Source organism: Odontesthes bonariensis, chromosome 6, assembly GCF_027942865.1.
Source record: "Odontesthes bonariensis isolate fOdoBon6 chromosome 6, fOdoBon6.hap1, whole genome shotgun sequence".
NCBI lineage: Eukaryota > Metazoa > Chordata > Actinopteri > Atheriniformes > Atherinopsidae > Odontesthes > Odontesthes bonariensis.
The window spans coordinates 23,231,270-23,253,544 of NC_134511.1; positions in this window are offsets into that span (position 1 = coordinate 23,231,270).

A 22,275-nucleotide genomic window follows, 5' to 3' on the forward strand; every position below is an offset into this window, starting at 1 on the left:
TCACTATCTATCTCCAAGTGTCCCAGTTAGTCTGAAAACAAAAGCAAAAAGAATTGCAATTCATTGAACAGATTTCCTTTCCTTCATTTGATGTTTGGCACTCAGAGTGCCTTTGAATGGCCCAGGTGCCAGCAGAGGCACTGAGTAGATAATAAAAGACCTCTACCAGCGTTGTTTATGGCGCCATTAACAAACAAACATTAGGGCCCATTTGACTAAATACTGCTGACAGAGAATATGGCGATCAATCTCCATAGCAACCACCCCCATTAATTATTATTGCACAAGGAGATTTAGGAATGCTTGGATGATGAGGATGGAGTGTGGACCGTTTTTTGTCGTTATGATGTGTGTGTGTGTGTGTGTGTGTGTGGGGGGGGGGGGGGGGGGGGGCAGCATCTTTTCTTTCTCTTTCATTTCTGGCCTTTGACTGACTCCGGCAGAAGTAGCCTGGCTCTTCGTACCAACCAAGGGGTTAACTGTGTCCCCAAAGCAATTACAGCCAATTGTGGAGCTAGTTAGCAATTAGTGGATTAAATGTAATGAGTCTGCCGTTGCCATGGCGACTCAATTTTTTAATGATACTTGTCAAAATGAAGAGCCCTCTGAAAGAGGCCATGGTTTTAACAGATGGAGGCAGATAAGGCCAGTCCATTTTGTGCGATCATCACTTTAGTTTGTTATTCGATGTAATTAGTTGTTTTTATATAATTGTGAAATGAAATGGAAAAAAAAGAGCTAAAAACTAAACTAAAAAACATTGTAATTAACCTCTGTTATCAATGTAGCTTGTAAAGAAGGCTAAGCTCAAGATGAACCCTCATCTGTGGATAAGAGCACCTGGTGTGGGCGGTTTGAAAGCAACCACAAACTCATTTTCAAGGCCTCAAATGTTTTGCTGTGTGTGAGAGCTTCTTTGGATAACATACAAAATTAGCTGCTGTCAGGCAAATTTTGATGTCTATACGGTAAGACCAATGGTGTAGCAGACTGGTATGAAGAAGAAGTTGTGTGCACAGTTTGTATGTTGTTCATTTAGCTGTCAACCATACGTATTAAACTGTTCAGTCATATGCATATTGCACATATACAGTACCATCTGTGCTTTTGTCCCTTCAGGGCCAGTGCTGACATATTACAGAGCAAAGACTCTTATTGAGTAGTATAATGGATTCCAAACTACAGCATTTCATATCCTGTGTAATTTGATCGCTATTTAGTCTGGATATCTGATGCCCATTCCTCTCCTTTTATGAAACCGTCTGTGCAAACGGGGCCAGAATCCAAAATGATTTATGACAGATTCATGAAGAGAGGCCAAGGGGGAGAGAAACAGATTAGGTAAAAATCTGGGGAGATAAAGATGAGACGTCTGTCTGCTGCTGAGGGCAGCGAGACAAGCCCTGTCTGTATCAAGCAACGGGGAAATGTGCTAAGGGCCCTGACAGACAGCATCGAACCATCTCAGAGCTGACACAGACATCATCTTTCTTTTCTTTTCCTTGGGCAAGGGGAGAACTGTGACATTACCAATTATAGAGTCCTTGGATGGCCATCTTTTTTATTTATTTAGTTGTGTCTGTGAATGTGTACAACCCTGTTGGAGAGTCTTCCTCTCACTGAACATGTCATCGTGTCTTCAACCAGAAAGTGACAAAGGAGTAAGGTATATCAAGCCCAGAAGTGTGTGCAACTGAGGCACATGATAGCAGCTGGAAAGTCGAGGCCTGATCCTGTCAACTGAGCGCATAAGGAGTGGACAGCATGATTTATCCAGTGTGCTCCTCTGCTGCACTCAGTCACTAATGCTGTGGCAGCAGTAGGAGTCAACAGCAGCTGCTCAGTGTTCAGATGGCATAAAGATATCCCTGTCAAAACAACAAAAAACTGCAGCTTGCCATTCAAAACCCGTATCATTCAGTGACTGTTTATTAAAGTTGTTTCACCATTACGTCACCCAGAACATGGTCAGGCGGGCTTTGTTGGAAGTGTTGGTGCTCTCTTGCTGTATAAAGCGGCATTTGTCTGACAAATCAACACCGAGTCTGGGCTGATTCAGCCTATTTCTCCAGTTTTCAACTTCCATCTCTGTTTCATTTCTCCCAACCTCACAGGTATGGTGACTGCTAACCATAATGCCGGTCAGCATGAGCCCGGCTGTAGTAGAGCAAAGTGCTGGAAGGCCTGTGCGATTACCCCTGCCTCCTGCTGCGAGCACTGCAGCAGTGAAGGGACTGAGTGGGAGAGTGGTGAGCTTTTAATACCACGCACAATAGGGCACCTCAACCCCAGACAGACACCATATTTACACTGAGCTAAGGTTCTCCCTGAGCCTTATGACAGAGCAGGCAGAATGATCACCCCTCGCCTTGCAGCCAGGGATCCATAATTCATGAGAAGAGGTGGATGGGGTGCAAACAGGGCATGCTTACAGAGGGGGGGAGGCACTGCCTGAGGAGTGTGTCCTGAGCCCTGTGTGTCTAAGTAATTAAATGGGATTAGGTATGCACTGAACCCATTTTCAGAGAGATTGGCTGGCAATGCCATTATTATTGGAAAGGATCAGAGGGGCTTATAGGCATTGAGGAGAAAGGTAACTGAAGAGAGAGGTTTGAGGAGATTTATTAAAAGAAAAAAACTCTCTTAAATGTGGGTGGCAGGTTGCAGACAATCATCTTTCACATCCCTTTTACCTCTTCAGGGAGAAAGAGGTCAGAGAGATTCAATCATCTTTGAACTTCCTGTGGTGGGAGGACAGGCACCAACGTGTCAAAGAATCCAGGACCAACTATGTCCATTCCAGACCTCTGCTCAGTCCAAAACATCCGTTTCTAATTTGTGTGACAATGCTAGTGTGGATGGCACCTGATTTGCAAGAGGTTGCCCGGAGCAGAACTCATTTGAATGAGCACACATCCGAGTTATCAGGAATCAGGTAGATCAGCTCACAGACAGGGCGCTACCTCTTTCCGCAGTAGCTCAACATCTCAACATACTCAGCCAACAATGTGTCTCTGTGTACACCTGGACTGTAATCCTGACAATACAGCTAACACAAAGGCCCATACACAACTGTGTATTGTAATCGAAACATATTTTTTCCTAATCTGAATGGAGTAAATCCAAGCTACTGTACCCAACAGAGGAATGATTTCCTTTTGACAGAAGAGCTGAAGCAACTTCATGTTTGTGCCTCCTTTTCCCTTACAGAGAGAACCTTTGGCGACAGCAACCCTGGGAGAGATGCAGAAAGCATGTCCCCTGGGGAGAAAAGCTGCCTCAGGCTTCAGAAAGCCTATTTACAACAAGCTGTGCTTGTTACTTTCATCAAAATAGAGCACTAAGCTTTTCTCTTCCCTTGTTTTTTTGTGCTTTTGGCAGGAGGTTGTTATTGTAAAGGACTGACTCCATTGTGCTCAGCAGGGCAGTGAAAGTCTAGCTATCCATGGCCACAGAGAAGACAGGACAGGAGAGACGGCTTGATAGAAGTAGGGGAGACAAGGCCCTAGTCTGTTTTATAGACTTTAAAGAGTGTCTATGGGAGGAGTGAGGGAAACCTGCTATGTCACCAAATTTGCCCAACCTTTGATCCTCAGCTCTACTCCATCAAGATCAATTAGAGGATCGGTGGTCTCTGGCGGGCACGTTTGTCATAATCTATTGAGTTTGGTGCATTCCACATATTGAAGGAGAGGACAGAAAATCAATAAACTGGATTGGGCTGCCTGGCCCAGAGGGAGGTCTCCTTACCCTGGCTTGTGTGGTTCAGGCTTAACTCTCCTCCGTCAAGCCTCTCTTTTTACTTCTGTTTGGGCCATCAAATTGAATTTCGTCAAAAGGTCTCGACAAAAAAGGGAAGATATATAGCATATGGCATTTGTATTCCACTGACTCTCCATTTGCCTTCCAGGCAAATATGCAGCCACATACAGTCAATGTTTGGGAAGGGTTGCTGTTTGGTTTTGATTTTATACAAAGCAAACATCATCTCATTTATCACTCCAGTAAACTTTACTCACTGGCAGAGGATGTACCCTCACTTTTACATGTCATCATCAAACACAACATAGATATGGCCTGTTATGGGCACAATTCTAAAATCTATAATTTGTGGCAAATTCTAAATGTGTTGGGAGGCAAAAAAAAAAAAAAATCTTACATGGCAGATCTTTTGAACCAGCACATTCTCATTTGCTCATATCAACCCAGAGCAGAGAGCAGAAGACAAGAACTCTGGGAGGAATCAAGGTCAATGACTCCCTGACAACCGTTGTAACTGTGAGGTATGATCATTTCATTACCTGCTCACATCAATTGCCATGGCTGTTTTCTTTTTGCCTCCATTTCCATAGTAACTATTGATTCATTGCTTGTCAGGGGCCAGTAATTTTTTGACAATTGCCTCTTAATTGTGCGGTATCAGTGGCAGCTTTTAGATGTTTGAAAACTGCGTGATTGAGGGTTTTAAGAGTCAAAGCTAAAGGTGATTGAAGCTGAGTATTGTTTCCCAGAGTTCATAATCATTAAGACGGGATGACTTTTTCATACAAGACAGACTAAATATACACAACTGACTGCATTACTGATCTTGTTATTGTGTGTCATCTTGAGCTCTCCTGCTTGCTCCTACTCGAACATCTCTCCACTCTTTCTCTCTTTTGCTTCAAGTATGTTGAACAAAAGAGAAAAGAAATATCACCCAAAGGAGGTGGACCACCTACAAAATCTATACAGTCCTCCATCAAAATCAGCTTCCTTGCTTTATGAGGACATTAATCTGCTGCTGCAGCGCTCTGCTCTTCAAAGCACCTTGACAGAGCGATTGTCCCTTTTTTTCTTCTCTTGGATGCTGTTTCGTGTGTGCTTTGTTATACAAAATCTCAAAAGTTTATCAAACGAAGGGGAGGCTGTAAGAAAGAGACAGCGCCTCAGAGAGAAATAAAGGATGGAGATGTAGAAAGGACAGAGATAGATGAAGAGGAAGAGAGGAGGGAAGAAAGAGCAGCACTTCTGAGTAACAGCCCTGCCAAAATAAATCCTCTGTGGGAAAAGCAAAACATCCTGTGAAATAAAACTCCAGCATCTCCATCCAAAAATGCTGCAACCTTCATTTATTACTCTCAAGCGTGAGATAAATTTCTGGGAGAGATCAAGAATTGCCCTTGCAGTTGTGCTTTCTCTGCCTGAACAGTGCATGTGCCCTTTTGAACATGGATAGAGTACTCACACAAGCCTACACAAAAACCCACCTGTAAACCGTAGCTGTGGCCGTGAAGCGAGAGCCTCTGGGTTAGACTTTATACTTTAATTGGCTCTAAGTGGGCAGAGACTGAATGAAATCTGTCAAACTACCAGGTAAAAAGTTAAAGATCCATTATACCTGCTGAATACTATTGTTTTCACAGTGGTCATGATAAATGCAGCTCACAGATGCTCCTCATCCGCTGTTCCAATCAGATTAATTTCTGGCTGTGCTCAGAGGCCCCCGGCAAAGTCTTCCACGGAGACTATTTACGACACATGAGGGGAGCACTGCTCTGTTCTTTAACAGCCTGTCAGTGTGGCTCTGCTCTGTTTAGTAAATAAATTAAGGGGTAAATGAGGGCAGCAGGAGTGGGACCCCACTCCTGTTAATTATGGCCTTGGCTGCAGCTCGGGGACTCATGAGCTAACAGGTAGGGTCTGGGATTCTGAAGCTCCAAGCTGGATGGTCGTATCAGACCCTTTTGTGTGTTGCAGTGGAGCGTTGGATCTCAGACACAAATTATGTGCTGTCAGTCGAGAGGAGGAAAATAAAATGCATGCAGAATAATCTTCACTAAGAAGGCTCCACTTCAGTCGTTTCATTTAACAGCCTTTCCTTTTTTTTAAAGATTCACTTAGTAATCACAGATGAGAGATACACACATCAAACAAGACGAGCAACTTTGGTCTACACAGCTGCCTTATAAAAAGCAAACAAGCTATAAATAAAAGAGAATTTTATAGAGGGGTGTCTGTCGGGCATGTGTGGTTGAAAGAGGGAGTGATAGAAAGGAAAGGAAATGGGTATCTGTGAGACATCAGAGACTACGGTGCATGACATTACCTATTATGAATACAATGTGATGCTATTTAAATGTGATGGTAGGAACAGGTTGGCTCAGGGTGGGGCTCTGTCACAGCTCGTAATGAGATCCTTTGATGTGTCAGATAAGAGGGAAGTGAATAAGGGAGAGGGCCCTCTGGGGAGGAGAGGCGAGAGGACACCCGACGACCACCAGCAAAGGAGAGGAAAAGCCAATAAATAGGAGAAAAGTGTGGTTGGAGGCAGGAAGTAGCACTACTCTATCCGGACAGGATGTAAAAGGGTTCTTCTTAGAGACAACTGATTGTTCACCGAGCTGCTCCCTAAATGTTAATGCACCCCTGTAAAGCTTGCCATTGCAGGTGATGATGGTGGCAAATTTATGACCAAAAAATATTTGCTGATCATTAAAAAAAGAAGAAAAAATTGACAGTGGCAGCAAAAGCCTCACTCCTTTCTAGTTGCTGACAGTCAATTTTGTTGGCAGAAATAACAACTGACACCTTACTTTATTCTAATTAAGCTCATGTGGATTTTAAAATGAGAAACCCATAAACTGCTCCTGAATATGAACTTTTTTTGGCTGGGTCTGCATAGTTAGGTCTCTGGAGTGATGCTCATATATCTAATTTATTAAAAAAGAAGATGTGATTCTACCAGTTTTACATCCAAGTGTTTGTTTGAACCACTGAATACATTTATGAATGTAGAGCTGTTTTACGTGGCAAGAATTCACTCTTCTGCTGTCCATTCTCTAACCTTAGACTATGCTGACCACTTCTTACTTCAAGTAAAACACTAATTACTTCCACTAACCCCTCACTCCCACTTCACTCCCAACTGGTCACATTCTGACACTTGATCAGAAGCCCACTGCGTCTGTTTTCAACGCAGAGGGTGCCACATTTTAGCTTGCGCAGGGTTTCCCTAGTTATTGACAAAGCAGTTGCAGGATATGTCATCATGGCAATGCAAAAAGATGCCAGCAAAGCTTTCTTCAACAAAATTTATGTTATCGTTGTTATTGTTATTGTTATTGTGTGGTCTTTTTAATCCCTAACCATGATGTTTTCCTAATCTTAACCAAGTACTTTTATTGGCTACCCTTAACCAGGTGCTTTTGAAGCCTAAGCTTAATTGGGTACTTTTAATGCATAAAAAGAAGTATAGTGGTTAAGCAAAGGAAGTTAGAATAAAGGGTAGAGGTCAAAATGGAAATAAGGGTAAAAATAGAAGTGAAAAATAGATAGTCAAGGTTGGAGTCCAACACAAGTTATCTCTTTGGGAGTCTTGTGTCTTTCTCAATCCTCCCCTCTGACCTCCTTACAAAACTCATTTAAGTTGTTGATAAACCAGCACTGAAGAATAATGTTTACCGCTCAAGCCCTTTACAGTCACTGCAGCCAATAGATCACTTCCAGCCATCGACGGGCATGCGATATGCAGGTGTAAAGCAGTTTTCGTGCATCAGACAGGAATGATAAAGCCAATGTGCTGAAAATTGATTAGAAAAGCTGTCCACCAAGCTACAGTATATTCATGAGTTGGGAATGGGAATGTATTGACTTGACAATAAAAAAAAAAGAGATAAAATGAGCTTTTAGTGTGTTATACCCACACTTATATCTGGTCTTCCTTTCCTTTAACAGAATTCTACATCTGCTTTCTCACTGAAGCCATGGGTAGCTGTAAGTTTGACAGAAATTAATCAGGCCATCACAAGACATCGTGAGCTTTGCTATGTGTTTGTGTGCACCCAATGTACAAACAAACAGAGGCTTGAAAAGAACACACAGGCACAGTTTGATGCTTTTTGATGGCAAACAAAGTGTAAAGACAGAGAGGAATAAATTGACAGAAAGAGGAAATCTGACAGTGTGTATTCGGAGGCCTTGTACTTTTGGCACCTGTGAGTGAGGCTGTATTGACGCACACTTTGAAGGCAGGAATAGAAGAATAATCAAGGCCTGCTCTGAAAACACAGGATTCTTTGCACAAGATGTTCTTTCTGATTGAAAACAAATTGGTTTTACAATCAATGTCACCTCACCTGAACTCACATACCAAGAGACAGAAAAGCAGCATGCATAGCCTTTGATTTTTGGGAATGTACAAACACAGGCTCCTTTCATGTCAAAGAAGTTTGTTGTTCCCAACTATTGCGCTTAGCTGATTTTAAGAACAGGATATCGTGAGCTGATAATGGCTCCTCTTGTTTTTATCTCATCATCAAGCCCGCTGGAGGGTTATCGTAAAGGTGGTTGCCAGAAAGAACTTGTAATCTACCTGGCGGCTGCAGACACTCAAATATTGTTATCAATTATCAGCTGTCTCTAAATAATCATAGCTGATCTTCACCCGCTGTTCCATGCAGACAGTCCAGAGTGCACAAAAACAAGGATAACAATCTACTGAGCTGGTGCTTTGCAATGCAACAAATTGGAAAAATACCTCAAGAAGACAGCAAATAACGTGTATGGTGAAAACATTAAAAGAGGTGAAGGCAAAGTCAAACCCCTACTAGTATGGTGTAGACAACAGCAGCTTATTTACAGTCAACGTCTGGGACAAGGAGTTGCATTTCACCTGGAGACCCATAAGCTCACCGAATCATCAAAGCAGCAACCTGCCATGTGTGGGCCGTGTGTCACACCTCATTTCCCCTGAGTCTTCATGTCTGTTGGCAAGCAAATGACTTGAGGCAAACATTCACATTTACCCTGAAGAGGTTACGTGCCTTTCCTCCTTTTCCATCAGGAGCACCCGGTATGGAAATCTGACTCTTACATACCAATAGTTAAAGTGCTGTCAGCTCTGATTCATAAACTGTGTTGGTGATATTATTACAATAAATATGACGAGTTACAAGCCCTGTCAAAGACGGCCAACCAGCTTTTCAGGTCAATGTAATTAATCAGCTTAGCGTAGTTTTTAGCGACCAATGATGTGGGACTTTTCACCAAGGGAAATAAGAGATTTCTAGCATGCAATCATTTATTTGAGAGAGTACATTTTTATTAATTTTTCTTAACTATAACCATCTAGTTTTTCATTTTTAAACCTAAACATGTATTTAGGTTCCCAAACCTGGCTTAACAGCAATCAAGAGCAAATGTGAAAATTACAATACATGAATATGGACATAAACGTTACTAAATACTTTTGATGTAACAGGAATTCCACTCAATGATGTGAGACCTAACTCCTATGTAATAATTACTGGGTCCAAGTCCTTACAAAATAAGATTAGGTTTTGTAATTGTGTGTGGTGATATTCAGAGATCTGAGCAGAGCCTGGTGAAGCCTTGAAGTGGCCTACACTGTTATGAACGTTAATAAATGTGCTCAGGAGGTTAAAACAGTTTTGATGCTGCAATGTTATGTATCTTTTTGTTCTAAAAAATAAAAGTGACTGAAAAGTTAAGTGTTTTTAACACTTAGGGAATAAATCTTTAATAGCAGTAACTTTTACTCAATTCACTGCAGGAAAGACATTGGAGGCATTGGAAGACATCAGAAAAGATGATGTCAACAACAATTAACTGATTGAGACTTCTTCCAGACTGAGAATGAAAAAAACTGCATAAAGCAAGACAGGCATATTACTGGGTATTGTGTTAGAATTATGAGCAAGTCTGATACACTTACACAGAGACAGACAGACAGATAGATTAGTTTTCCATGTGAACACAAAATACCAAATGGTAGATACATTTCTACTGTGAAGCTAAGTATCTCAAAGGCTCAAAATTTACACATATAGTGCATAAACTGAAACCAAAGAGTGGTTGAATGAAGGAAGTTCACTGATCAATTTAAAAAAAAAAACTTCTCTAACTAAATCTACATCCAGCACTCTTTCCGCCAACTAAGACACCTTCACATCTGGCTTTGTTCATGATCCTCTGCCCAGATACTGAGTGGAGCTTTAATATCCTCAGACAACATGACCCCCTGTCAATGGCGAGTCTCTTGTAGGAAAAAGAAATAGTAAGTGGTGAGATTAACCTTGTTCATGAGCATCTAGTCTCGCTATTTCAAACTACAGGTAAACCTGACCTTTCACTTAAACAAAGCTTCATACCAGCGTTAGCCAAGTTGGGCCCGAGACTAGTTGCCGGGGAGTTTTAACTCAGCTTTGAGCAGGAGTTTTGAACTTTACTGTGGATGCTCAAAATATAAATTCTGGGTCCCATTGTGACAGTACTTAGCTAGCTCTAACAACAGTGATATAGTAAAAAAACAAAAATGGTAAAGATAAGAAGAAGATTAGAGCAGGACTTTAAACTTCAACACTGGACAGTTTTCTCCATTGCAAACATGTTTAACACGTTAAATAAAAGATGGGAGAAGGAGCTAAATCAATGGCCACGTCATGTGAATAATCAGAATGTGCCGGAGCAGATGGTAATGTTCAGAAATCCAGCAGGAGCAGGCAGGGGTGGGATTAAGCACAGGGATGTACATGGTCCTAGTTTTGTTGTGTTGGTCAAGGTTCCAAGTGAGCTCCAGTGATACTAAAAGGTGAGGGGAGAACAGTGCCGACCACTGACCGGTCAGAAAGCATGGACATGTGCTGGTATAGGGGGTGTCCGTCTGCTTTGTGCTGTGTTGGCTGTAGCAGGAAAGATACAATGCCAGCCAATCTCTCATGTGTACATGTCCAGACACCCCCTCATGAAACATCTGGACAAGACAGTTGCGTGCTTAAAGCTGGTCACAGGCTTCCACAGCACAAAGTCTACTTTGCGCAATTTGTCTCCGTACCAGCAGTTTCACATGGCACCACTACGATGATCACATAATTCCACCAACCTTGAGGGCAGCTCACTGCAGTGAAAAACAAAGAAGTGAATAGAGTAGAGCTAAGTCAAGCTGAACCATACAGTAAAAATTAGATTGTGGTAACATGATCAATATCATATTCTCTTCATTTTACCAATCTTTCATGGAATGTGTGACTTCTTCACAAAGTTAAATTTCAGGGTCTTAATGCAAGTTGAGAAAACAAGCACCTGCAGCCGGAGTCACTGGGTCATGACAGGGGTCTTATGCTTATGAGGCCTCTTTGATGAAAAAAACGAAACACTGCTGGCTCTTCATACTGATAGCAGGAGAGTGGCTCTAAGTCATCCCTTCAACAAAACCTCTCCTCTCAGCCCCAGGTTTCCATCCGGTCTGCCCTCACTTCCCCCGCATGCTGCAGCTGTGACCTCAGAGCTCTCTCTGCACTGCATAGTGGGAGGAGGTTACACTGAGTAGAAAGCATGGCATGAAGGGTTGGTCTATGAAATGTGGGCTATTTTTGTATGTACGCTCTTGATACTCGCAGCTCCTGCATTTATTTTGGAAACGTCAACCCACTCATGTTTAAGTAAGGCACTTTTTGACATCATAGGTTTGTCACACAGTTTAAGGTATTTCTTTTAGTAGGAGATTAAAACATTTCTTTCTTGTATATTTGGTTAGGTGGACAAAATTTATACAGTCATCTGCAAGCATTATACTGTATATTTTAGCTGAAAGTTATATTGAACTTGTTTTTAACAGGGGATTCATTGAGAAACAAAGCAACTCCACAAGGATGCTCATGTGGTTCTGCTGGATATGTTTTGACTATATATGTTACTGATGCATTTAGACTTGTTTATGTAAACATAATATAGTCAATAGTCAATGTCCATATCATAATACTGGCAGCTTTATCGGTTTTCTGTTTAATCAAGGTTTTATCAAAGATTTGGCAAATGTTTGACAACATGTTTCATTATAATGCATTGCAGTTGCAATGCTCATGATAAATAACTAAAATGTAAATAATTTGATTTAACATAAAGGATTCGATGAACAAAAATTTTAAGAGAAAAGTAAGCGATCACTATCATCAAACTACTTATGTCTTGTTTCTGGTTTCAAGGAAATACAGGTTAAACCGGCCTCCTTGCATTCTCGTGAAAGTGCTTCGGGTGTTGTTGACCTCTACCACTGGATTTGTTGTGTTGAGATGCAACCAAGCTCCTCCAATTCCCACTGATCAGCAAAGGGCACATTTTGTTTTACTCTGGTGGGAGGGGTCATAACCCATGAATTTTTAAGGTTCTTACATGAAAGAGTAACAGAAAAAAAAATAGCAGATATTTCATCAAAAAAAGATCGTTCAAGGCTTCGCACGGAGAAAGAAAAGGCTGTGTAAATCATTACTAATCACACAAGAGAAAGCAAATTAAATCGGTGGAGCAATCAATAGTCTTGGATCGATCGTTGTAAAGGACAGCCAATTTGGCCCCAGAGAGCAGTGGAATTTCAAAGGCCAGACACATAGTCACAGATCTGTTTCCATCTTATAGCCACAGCTGTCACAGCTCATTCTCGTCAAGGTGGACAACAGTGTCTGAAGGTAGCTCAGCTGGTCTTAACTGAAAGAAAACCTTAGAGGGCAGAGCAATGGGGAGCAAAAACCAGCCTGATAAAATCTGACCGGATCGACAGAAGATTAAGGCAAAATTCGTCTGAGTCTGTCTCTGCCTTTCTTTCTTATTTCCTCTTGTATTCTTCTCATAGACATGGATTCTCATACAGATGTGCAACAGATGGCTTCAAGTTCACTGATGGCTCATTACAGTATGTTTAAGGTCACAGACAACTGCTTCACCAACAGCAAGTGGAAATATGTGTGACCATGAATGATCCCATAATAGCAATTAAGCATAATTTAGACAGATTGCTATGTTATTTGGCCACAGATAAGGGAACACTGTCATTAAATCAAAGACTAATTCTTTCCTCATGCAACGATCTATCCATCCATTTATTTCACTTCCCATCTGTTTTACGTTCAGAACTTTGGTAGGTCTTTCAGTCCATCCATCTCTCCATTATTTTGATTCACACTGAAACATTATGAGCTTTAACATCTGTTGAATCACTTGTGATGAATTTGTGTAAAGCAATTCATGGTGTCCAGAGGATGAAGCCTATTGAATCCGGGGATTCACTTTTGCACCACAATAAAGTTTACGTTTGTGGTTTTGAATACAAAATATCATGGTCTCTCATAGTTTGATAGCATTAAAGAGTAAAGTTGTAATTGCACTATTATGAAGAGCCAATTGTTTTCACTAGCACATTCGGGTTGAACAGCACCATTCGCTATCATTACTACTGAGCCCCTTGCCACCTTCTGGTGGATTCATTTAGTTTATCCAGATGTCCAGGGCTTGTTTCACCACAAACAAAACAACCGATATGTTGTCTTCACAAGATACTATCAACATCTAGCTTAAAGCACCTTCTGCTCAGCAGAGGATAAGTTGTCAGGACGGCAAAGTTAGGGCCATTGTGGTTCAGGATCAACTCGGTCCTTAACTCGGTCTATAACTCAACAGAAGGTTGGTGGTTTGATCCCCATCTTCTTCAGTGCTTAAGCTGAAATGCTGAGAAAGAAACTGAACCCAAGAACTCTCTCTCTCTCTCTCTCTCTGTGTTCATTGGTGTGTGTGTCTCTATTAGAGCTCAATGTATGAAAAGCATTGGATGTGATGAATGTGGCTCCCGCTGTAAATGACAGAGTGTTTCGCATGAGTTCATTCAGACATCCCAATAACAGTGACAGAAACGGAAACGAGGCATGTACGATAGTGAGGTAATATACAAAAGTCAGTGTTATAATCAGGAGGGTTTAGCAGCACTGCTGTAACAGCACAGTTGTAATCAGTTTGAGAAAAAAATAAGATATTTTACATCACTTGAGGATACTTCACTGACCCTGCTGAATGAGAAGTGGCAGCGTCAACTTTGTTAATGCCTCTAGATTTCCAAATTTTCCATAGAAACATGTTGTCTTGCCATAAATGTTCACATTAGTCATCAACAGATAATTGAAAAAGGGAAAGCAGTGCATGTAAGGGGCTGTAGCTTAAATGAAGAAAAATGCTAGCTTTTGCCACATTATTCCTTTGCATTCTGCTCATATAAATGAGTAATTTGTATATTTTTTAACATCTTTGACATGGCATCATAGCTGTTAGTTATTTAGATGAATGGATTATTTGTTTCTACAAAACAAATTTGACAGATAACATATTGCAGCTTGCCTCAAATTAAAAAAAATAATAATAAAGAAATTGTGTTAGTTAACAGTGTTTCCAATTTCCCACTAAAAGCATTTATTATTTTTTTTATGACCAAATAAATGCAAAACTAGCAAAAAGTGATTAAATAAATATATATGTAAATGAATACATGAATGAATAAATAACTATTATTCTGCCTTGTATAAATTGAACTGCTGCTACATGAACATGACATCTAATCATATAGTTGTAGCTGCATAACATGAGCAGCTGACCGCATGGCCACAGTCATTGTATTGTTTTATGTATGTCTCGATCATGCTTGGCTGTGTTGTTGCTTTGGTGTCTGAGTCTTAGGTGGGGCTGAGCAGTAACCTGGGAGCCCTGGGCGGAGTCTGGATTGCTCCTGCTGTCACACCTGCTTCTCATCTGCCCTCATCAGGACGCTGTTATAGGAGCTGCAGGAGCAACCAGTTTTCATCAGATTGTTTAACTACCTTTGTGGTAATTCGGTCGACTCCAGTGTTTTGCCTCATTGCGAGTTTTTCCTAAGTTCTTACCTTACCTCACCTTGCCTTGTTTTTTTTCCCAGTGCTCGTCTCCCTCGTCCTAGCTCCATGTCCTGGTTTCCTCATCCCTCTATTGCTGTCCATGGTTGGATCCCTCTCATCAGCCTCTTCCACTTACCTGCCTGCTCGCCCCACTGCCGACTCAGAACCTTGCACCACAGCCAGCACCCTCCCCTCCATCTTGGATTCCCTCTGGAAAATAAGTAAGGACAAACCAACCACTTCGGACAATTCACCAAACTGGAAAATCCCTCTAATCTTCTTCCTCCTTCAAATCAAATCAAATCAAATTTATTTGTATAGCACATTTCATGTACAAAACAATTCAAAGTGCTTCACATAAAATAAAAGCATTGCAGCAGGGAGTGGAAGAAGCATTAAAAATACATAAAAGAATATAAAGAGAAACAAATGAAATAATCTAAATGAATTTAAAAACAAGCAACAGTCCAGATAAATTAATAGATTCCGTGCAATTTCATGCATAGACACATGAGAACAGAGATGTTTTTAACCTGGATTTAAAAATGTCTACATTTGGTGAAAGTTTAATCTCCTTCCACAGAGTTCCACGCTTTCCCGGATTCAGCTCACACTTCATTAATTAATAAATTCTGTTTCTCCAATCCTCCCAGTGCTCTGCACTTGAGTCCATACCTTCAGACAGCTAGTCACCTAGCCGTGACAATGTAGCCTTTAAAGCTGACAAATTAGCCATTGTGAGCCATTAATATGAGTAACTGAAGTCACTAAGTTAAATGAATATTATATATCTATAAAAACAACACTAATAGATATCGTTTGATCTAAGTTTTCTGAATAATAACTCTAATTGGCCACAAGCAAGGAATGTATGTTTCTGATGGCCAAACGTGACGATTTTTCAAAACTTCATTATTTAGAATTAAATGTTGCATATCAACAAATTAAACTTGTTGCCAATTACTATCTAAATTCTGCTATGGTATCATTTATACATATACTTCCAGTTCTAAAAAAAAGTTCCCTGACCTGCTTCCTGTCAAGCAACTTTCTAATAAAGGCCACTATTGCCAAAATAAAATCCTTAAAAAAAAAAACAGAATACAATGATCATAATCAACATTTTCTTCACATTACAAGATAGAATCAAATGTTGAAAGTGAGACATTTTACTCTTTCGTGAAAATATTAGCTCATCTTGAAATTGATGGCAGCAATACATCATGAAAAAAGTGGAACCGCTCATGTTTACCGCTGTGTACCAACCTCTCTCTTCTTTTAAAAAAGACCACAAATGTTTGGGAACTGAGGCGACCAGTTGCTGAATCTTGGGTCTTTTTTTGTCATAGTTTGGGTTTCACAATGAGTTAAACCTTTTCAGCTGGTGAAAGGTCTGAACTGCAGGCAGCACCCAGACTTTCAACTATGCTCTATAAATAAATAAACTATTAAGCCATGCTGTTGTAATAGATGCAGTATGTGTTGTCTTGCTGAAATATATAAGAAAGATATCGTCTGGACAGGAGCATATGCTGCTCTATAGCCTTTCAGCATTCATGGTGCCTTTCCATATGTGCAAGTTCTATACAGTTCTAAAGGCACTACCATCACAGATGCAGATTTTTTTTAATTGGATAACAACCTGAATGCCCTCCCTCCTCTTTAATCTAAAGCGCATAGTGTCCATGATTGCCATGAAGAATTTTAAATTTTTTTCCCCATCTGACCACAGAACCGTTTTCCACTTTGCCTCAATTAGTTCTTAAATGAGCTTTGCTTAGAGAAGAAAACAGTGTTTCTGGATGCTGTTCATATCAGGCTTCTTCTTTGTAAGATGGAGTTTGAATCTGCATGTGTGGCTGGTACGGTGAAATGTGTTCGCAGACAATGATTTCTGGAAGCATCATGCCAGTTTTTAGTGCAGTGTTGCCTGAAGACCACGGACATCAAATATTGATTTTTGGCCCATCCCTTTTGCACAGAGATTCTGACTCCTTTAAAGTTACGTACTGTGGATGATGGAACACTCAAAGTCTTTACGATTTTACGTTGAGGAACATTATTCTGAAATTGGTCCAGATTTTATAGACATAGTTTTTGCAGATTGCTGAGCCTCTGCCCATCTTCACACGGCAGATTCAGACCCTCTAATTTGTTCTTGTTATGTCCAATCATGTTATTGACCTGTTAACCTAATTAATAGCAACATGTTCTTCCAGCTTTCTTCTTAGTACCACTTACTTTTTCAGCCTTTTGTTTCCCTATCGCAAGTATTGCTGCCATTGAATTCAAGACAATGTCTCACTTTCAAAATTTGATTTTTTTTTTTTTTTTTTTTCTGTATTCTAAAATAAATAAGATATTGATTGAAGAGATGTGTAAATCATTGCATTCTGTTTATATTTTACGAAGCCTCCAAATGTATCTGTATATGATATCCCTTCATAGACATCACACTCAGTGTCGTCTTTCAGTTTCATGAAAAATATGCTTGCAAACTCCACAAATGTTTCACCTTGTTAGAGGCTTACAATTATAGCACAGACCCCTGAGGCAAAGCTAATCTCAAAGTGAAGGCAAATCTTCTATCATATCAAGTGAAATTACTGTGAGCTTTTCTCAGCCTATGCCGATAAGATACCGATCAGCCAAATAGATTGGCTTTTCCATTATCTGCTGGGAGATCTTGGAAGGCATTGGGTAGATAATTTGCTAATGTTTCCTGTGACCTCCCCAGATTTAAATTATGTCTTTGGGTACATGTCAACTCAATCCCTCTGTTTACCAAGGAGCAAGCACTCAAAGAGTCATTAATATTCACTGCAACATAACTGTCTTTTCATATTTTTTCTCCAGCATTTACAGACTCAAAGGAGAGTAGTCTCCATGCAACTTGAAGGGTATGGAGTGAGCTGCCTGAGTGCTTTACAGACCTTGTGGGTGTCCAGACAAGAAATGACGAAGGAAGAGAAAAAATAAAATAGGAAGGGTATTGAAGATAGTGAGAGGGGGAATAATAAAATAATTTATAAAGTGGAAAATCATGTTTCCACCATTCAGTGTTTACCCCTGTTTCAATAAACAACTGAAACCTACTCTTATTGCTACATTTTGAAGTGGGGGTCAATTATTCTAGGTCTAATTAGCAAAATGTAATGAGTTGCTTTGATGTGGGAATTTACTGAATTGAACATGGTTAAATAATTTAAATAACAAAGTTACTTTGTCTTTTCCCATTAAAGCAGTTGCTTAATTTCATGCCTGGTTTTAATCATATATACAAGGCAGCACTCCATAGACAAGAAAAAGAGGTTAGCTGCTTAAATAACGCTCATAAAAAATTCAAATTCATTCAAATATTCAAGCATGTACATATAAAAAGCCTGGGATGATTTGTTTTGTTGTGTTCAATTGCTGTACTCCTTCACACCAGTATCAAAATAATGTAAAAATACCGAAAAGCAATTAAATCAAACTATCTTTCAGTTTGCAGTGACTAAATTTTACACCTTATGAGCATTACAACTCAATGAAATGTTTTCTGTTTGTGTACTGAGAAGTTCAGTTCTGTTTTAACAGGGGAAGCAAGTATTATACAGTGAGCACATGGAGCACTGTATTGTTGGGAATCTTTTTCAAAAGTGGCTTGACATTGAGCTCATGACAGCTCAAATTCAGCTGACTTGTAGCACACAGCAAAGAAAGAGAACACTAACCAAAGAGAAATGAGGGCAACTGCCATTTCATCCTGCTATCATATTTTTTAAAGCCTTGCTCAAATTTTCATTTAGCCCAGTGCCACCCCCTCCTTCTGGAGTTATTAAATCAGCTGGAAGCAGTGCGGCTCTGTCACACACAGTATTAGAATGCCTCCCCCCTCCTATTACCAGGTGCAGCCCTGTGATTTAAAGCTTTGATTCTGTTCAAATGACAACAAAGGTGAGCCCAGAGCTGACGCTCCTAATTCATCATTCCCTGCTTGATAAGAGCGGGATTAATGCTTTTAATGCGACGGTCGCAGGCAATCATCCATTTTAAAGCTGGCTCCCTGGAGGGTGCAGCTAAAAAGGGAAAACACCTGAAACACAGGGTATGGAGAGGGCACATCATAGGGATATACTAAGCTCTGTTAGGCCTCTTCACTGAACCCAATAAGGCCTGAATCCTGCCCTGTGGCCTTGGCCTGCATCCTTGGAGCAGATGGTTGTGAGACCTGAGGTAAAGTTTGACCTAAAAGCTGAAATCCTAAATTCAAAAAGCACCACAATTGCCCTCCACTAAATCCACCCTCCACATTTCCTCAGCCCCTCCAGGACCACTGCAGGCGTTCAAGCTTTGAGATAGAGTCCTTTGACCATTTGGGATGTGTGTGCAAAATACTGCCATATTTGGGGCATGTTTTCCTCCCTAAATAACTAATTGTGTATTCACTCCATACTTAATTTAACATCTGTTGACTCCTCCACCCTTGCTCGACAGCTCCTAACTTGGGCAATGGGAGATGGAATGAATATGATCCATTATGCACATGTGTCTGGGCAAAGTGAGCTGTATCCCAGCTGTTTCTCTCCGTGTCTGTGATCTCTTCTTCAGTGTGCTCTGAATAGTCTCCAAGCGAAGCCGCTCAGGATCAGACGGCAACTGTCGATCATGACAGAAGAAGACTGGGGAAATCTGCATTCATCTTTCATGATGTAACCCCCTCTTTCATGTTTATACCATGTGCAAAACAAACTGTGTCACGGTGACATCCTGCTAAGTTTACATATAGAATTTATCATCCATATACCCAAAGTGGATACCCTTAGGAAATGAAGTTTGATATGTTTTATGAGGTTTGGGGAAATAATAAGATCCAAGTCTTCACAGATGTTGCATTGAACCTTTACCTTGAGTCTCAGTGACTATAAATGAGGGCACACAATGGGGAGAGTCTCAGGCTAATTTATATTAATGATACACGACAAACAACTGTGATCATGAAAGGAATGGAAAACAATGTCCAAAATTAGACACACTAGTCAGAGAAAACCTACATTAGCCGTTTCCACATTCAATCACATGTCCCATTATTTCTCTCTCTCTTTCAGCTATATTCATTGCAAAGAGCGATAGAGGAAACGTGATGCATTGCGGTCGATTTGCATTTCAAAAAGCATAGAAAAAAAATAAACAAAACTAAGGTACAGACATGATCAGCATTTGATCCTGATGAATATTTCAAACATTTCTTCTGAGGGACTGGCCAACAACACAACAAGCACTAAAAGAGCTGAATATGTTTCAGTAAAGGTACTGCACAGATTTACATGAAGTCAAAACTTTGAATCGGAACATTGTGCTGCATTCATATTAAGTTAAACATTGTTGAATTAATTGGAAGAGATATCATGGATTTAAATAAAAAAGTGTGGTTCTTCTAGCTCTTTCAGTGATATTTGCCTATTTACCAATCTTTGACTACCTCACTCTGCTGCTACAAAAAAAAAACAATTATCTATAGAAAATAGGAGGAAATTAGTCAATTGAATCTTTAATTAGTCAGAAACAGCAGTGTGCTGTGGCATTACCACAATTTCCCCGAAACTTTAAATCCAACAGAGGCTAACCAGTGGATTTGAATTTGAACTAATAAAAGACACATGATGACACCTGTATAAGGTTAGACTTCTGAGCATTCTTCCTGTAAAACAGTCATATAGGGTCATGCAGGTATCTGATGGCTGTCATGTTTCTTTGGAATTCAGTAAGAAATTTGCTCACATGACCCCAGGAAACCTACAGAGAATAGTGTGCAGGTGCTGGTTGACAGCTCAACTTGGACATTCGGTGCAAGTCAGTCATCCATTTTACTCCATGCTGTAACAAAGATTCACGCTGCTGAGCATGCTGGCGTGTCTCAAGATGTAAGCAGTGACATTTAGGGTTTGCCAGATTAACTTAAACAAAGATAAGAAGAATGGGGCGATGAGGATGCGTCACCGACTTCAAACAGTTTTCTGTGTAATTAGCCTGTGAGGAAATAGTGACATGAGATAACTTCATTTTTTACTCACACTGCCGGCACACAGACCTTTGTATGTCATTTGATCAAAATGTCAGACAACTCAATGATTCCTTTGGCTACAGCTTCTGCCACTTTCAAAATTTTGTCACTGCCAAACAAAACATTTGAAAGAAGTAGTACGTTGGCATGTGAGTGTGTATGTTAAGCATTAGGTAATAAGTCCAGAAACAACATACATAGTGACTGTAATCAGGACTCGAGGCCAAAGTGTTGAGCTGCAGGCCCAAGCTCTATGAGCTGTGATGTTTCATTACTATCCCCCTTTAGCTACATTGACAGCACAGTAGGTTGCTTTAATTACTCTCCATCAGTAAGGGAGTCAAAGCCACTTCAGAGACACACACTAATCCCCCCTCCCTTCTTTTTCTCTGCAGGGCACTCATTGTCTCCTAAATATCATTTCCCTGAGCTTTATACACAGTATTGGATTAAAATGTGGAAGTTTTGCTGAAGGGTTGAGGAGGTGGGAATGGAGGACTGGCATTTGGGTATTTGAGCTTCGCCTTAGGAACAGGCTTTCTCTAGTAACAGCATTTTAGTTGCATCTGCTCTGCAGCCCACAGAGGACACTTGCATCCCCACTCATCTGTTTGCCCCACAGACACAGATTATGGCCCTTTGTGCGCAAACAATCTTCACTATTAAGCTCCATACATTTTAAAGTGAGTGTACTTACAGTCATTTTTTTAAATGTGAGCAACATATACCACACCCCAGTCTATTCAAATCAATTTCATGTGCATATACAAACACAATGATAAACTCTACACAGTACGCATGGTACAAAAGATGGAAAAAAGAACTTTATTGTGTTTTATTTGCTTAGCTGAAAGTGAGAAGAAAAATTTGGTGGAGTTTGTTAGAAAAAATAACTTTCCAGTTTTCCTGAAACGTGGTGGAGAGGTGGAGCATGGACAAAGACAAAGTCCATAGATCCCTACATCTGTGCCTCAAGGACAGTAACGTTATCAGTGGATCTAATTCTGAGGTATTTATATGCATTTAACTTTTGAATCACAAGCTGAATTTTCACAAACAAGGATGAATTACTTGGATCATCCCATTCCTGATTTCCAAAGAATTTGTAATGAGTAATCAAAGTGACATCATTGTAAATACCAAAAATAACTGCTGAATTTTACTTTCTTTGGTTGGTTGCAGGGTCTTGGCATAGTGCATATGGTCCTGTGGCCACACTGCGTTACAGAAACCCATTGAAAGAACAGAGCCATTGATAATGTTATTAGCAACACATGTGCTGTCCTTTCAATTGCAAAAAGTCAAAATGTGTACAACAGCAAAAGCTTACTTCATTAAACCTGTTATGGAAATCAGAGTTGACATTCAGAACCATTCATTACAAAAATCTATTTACCACAAAATAAATTGCAAGGTGTAAAGAGATAATTGTCATGTTAAGAAAAATCTGACTGTTGCATGGTAACATGCCACTAATGATGAGTGATTCTGACGGGAGCTATTGGTGCTAGAACAAACGTACAATAATGCCACTGTAAG